This window comes from Dryobates pubescens, chromosome 13 (genome assembly GCF_014839835.1).
Source record: "Dryobates pubescens isolate bDryPub1 chromosome 13, bDryPub1.pri, whole genome shotgun sequence".
Taxonomy (NCBI): domain Eukaryota; kingdom Metazoa; phylum Chordata; class Aves; order Piciformes; family Picidae; genus Dryobates; species Dryobates pubescens.
Genome location: NC_071624.1, coordinates 12499534 through 12503061, shown reverse-complemented (window position 1 = coordinate 12503061; position 3528 = coordinate 12499534).

Below are 3528 nucleotides of genomic sequence, written 5' to 3'. Positions count from 1 at the left end.
ACCAGAATACCCATGTTTACTTTGATACAATCAACAGGTTTAAGCTAACAAATGTCTCACATATTGCATTGCTTTTAGATCCCAGACTCTCTTCTCTCAAGAAACACCATCAGTCCTCATAAAAATAAATGCCAAAGCTTCAATTATTAATTTCTGTACTACTGATTTTTAGTATGACATTCAGTAGTGTATTACTTTTCAAATGGAATTCCAACACAGAAGGCTATGCCCCACTATCAAAGACAAAAAGTGGTATTTTACCTGTGAAACATTCTTGTGTGAGAAGCTATCATTTTGAACATAACTGTACAAGCAGTTAGAAATACTGTTAAAAACATACCTTGTGTGAAAGCAGTAACTTCAGACCTCAATCCATTGCTACTGACTGTTCCTTAAACACATTCTACACAGCATTACTGAGCTTTTTACAAACAGAACAGATAGAACAGAGCCGAATAATTCCTCAGCTGACTGAACAGAAGAATCATCATCCACAGAAATGAATATACTGGTGATAAGTGCACTGGTTGACATGCCCTTTAAAATAAGTACAACTTGCTGTAATAACAGCACTGTGCTCATTGACTAAGTTTTAAAGGTCCTGCCAAAACACTGGAGTGTTCATTTTTCAGTCATGAATACAAAAGCTAGGACTTGCTGGTAACTAGGTAGTACAACCATTACAACGAAGGATTCAATACTTGTTGGAAACTTTAGTTCACTAGTAGAGTTACTGTATAAAGAGTAAAAAAGTAACCTTGCAAATAAAAATAGTCTACATCTGAAACTAAAATTTTACCAGCCAGCATGAAAAATAATTATTTATAAACCAGTGTCCACCAATTTGACAGTATTTTGATTACCATCAGCCTCATTAAGTAGGAGGAAACACAGCCAAGTATCTACTAAGTGACTTGCCCGAAGTCACAATGGGTGAGTCAGCAGCTGAATTAAGAATACAGTCCTGCTCTCCTGCTTTCCACTTCCCTTGTCCTAATAGCTGATTCAGCATGAATTCAGGCTCCACACCACAGTTCTTCACTGTCTGTGTAAGGGTGCAAGAGAGACAGAGTTCCCCAGAAGTGGATCATTAATGAAGGGCTGTCACTTTGGTATGGTAACACCCACACTACCAAGCAGAACGTTAGATACTGATATAACAAGCTGACCAGAAAGATCACCAAGAGTGTCTGATCCTGTCTCAGAGAAGCCATAGTCTGGGACACTAACATCCTTTTCTTTCCTGTAGACTATCAACTGTGGCTGAACTACCTATCCTGTGACCCAGTCCCTTCTCTCCTCTGGCAGCAAGAGTAGATCATTACAATTAGAATCAGTTGAGATTCCCTATTTCTGTAGTATCTATGACTCTTGTATCAGAACTACAGCACTATTTGAAAAGGTGTATTGATAATGAGAAACTGGCAGAGATTATCCTTCCAGCTAGAATATAAAATAGTCCATTTTAAGCAATTACAGTATTTTTTTCTTTCTTACCACTACCACCTCCATCAAAAGTTTAATTACAGCTGTGTTGCTATCATAGGGGTCTTATCAATTCCCATTTATAATGCCAGGATTTGTAATAAACAGGACATTGCTGAATATTTTGTAAATGAAAATGCTGGGTTACAGGAACAACCTATCTTCAACAATCCTTTGTGCATCTCTAAGTTCAATTAAATCACACTGCAGCAAAACATTTCAAGCATGAAGATTCTCAGGGACTTCTACAGGAGATTTTATTCTGAAATAAAGACCACCATGGTTATTTGAAAAATCAATCTCAGTAGAAACCTACAGAGAAAAGACCTCACAGCTAATTTTCAGAAGTGAGGGGAAAACTGAAGCTGGTAAAATTATTTGTCTCCCTTCATTCCTAAGGGAGGAAGACATTTTGTCAGCTTCCAAGGAACATGTTTTGCTGGCTGGCTGAAGCAAGCAGCGCAGACTGAGCGGCCAGAGAAACTCACGCTGTGAGTTTTCAGGTTTTCCTGCCGATTCAGTGTAGCAAAGTCGGTCTAGAAACACATCACAGCCATGCAGAAAGGGGAAAAAAACCCAAACAAATGCCAAGCTGCAGTGTCTCTTCAGGACTGAGTTTATGTTTCTGTGTGCAGAATCCATTTTTAGATAAAGCGAGTCACTGAACTTACCTGCAGTGAAACCCATTATGACTGTCTGGATTACTGCCTCCTAAATGGGATCTGCGGATTGCATTCTGTCAGCTATCAGATGATGATACATGAACAGCTGGTTAAAACCCTCTAATGCATAAACATAAGCAACCAAGAAAGGAATGAAATGGAGAAAATTGAAAGCAAACATTCAAAATTACATATAGGTTTTATTTGGCAGTAAATAAAAATCGCCATGGCAACATTCTACAAGAGGATCACTGGAGTGTAATTTTTTTGGTTAGGTGGCCATTGGATAACAAGGAAAACTCAAGATTATTACTGTGTGCTTTCAATGTAGAGACCATTCAGAGCCATTCCTTTTACAGTTTTTGTCTGCATTGCAGGCAAGGCTGCACAGTTACAGAACCAGAGCAGAGAATTCCCCATCACATTGTACAAGATTTCAGCTAAGTGTAAGAATCTGTTTACACAGATGCAGCTGCAAGTTTGGGATCACTGTAGCATCTCTGTACTACAAACCATACTTTTGTCTTAAATAACTAGATCAAAAGTTCATATGACAAGCAGAACTTCACCAAAATGTGAAAAGAATCTGCAAGTTTGGAACAATTAAAATGGTGGTGGTTGGTTGGGTTTTTTTCCTTCTTTTCCTGTCTGAGATGCTTTTTAAAACACATAAAAATACAATTATGGCAAAAGATGAGTATGCTGCATCTGAGAAAAAAAACCTACCAATTTTCCCTTCTGTGCAACACTGCAGATACAAAAAAAAAGAAGAAAAAAAAAACCCAAACCATTATTTGTAGTAATATTTTCTGTTGTTATAAAGACTTTGGTATACTTCATTCCAGCCAATAAATAACACACCAGCAGAAGAACAATGGGGAAAGGTAATGAGGGCTTTGAAGTTCATATTTTATTTTGGCACACTTCTTAAGCATTCAATTAAGCTTGTCATCTTTCAGTGCTACTACTTCATGTTTCAAGATCAAATGGTATTTTTGGAAAGCAGCTACGTTCCAACTTTGATTAGTGTAGCAAATGCTAATATGCATTTGAGAAATGCTTTGTACCCAATATTTCAAGGTATATTAAAATAATTTTTGAAATGCAAATTTTCACTACTCACTGAGGTAAATGGGGGGGGAGGGGGTGGGGTGGTGGAAATGCACCAAAAAAAGGATTTTGCAGTCTTAACCCAGGGGATCCTGGGTTAAGAAAAAACACCGAATTCCTTGTTCAGGCAAAAAAAAATAAGCCATACACAGGAATTCTGCTGGAGAAATGAGCTCAAGAAAACAATTGCCATCCCTCAGATTTCCTTCAAATTCTTGTTTTCACATCTCAGGGGAAGAAAGGCAGCTGTGAGCGCAAAAGTAGACAGGAG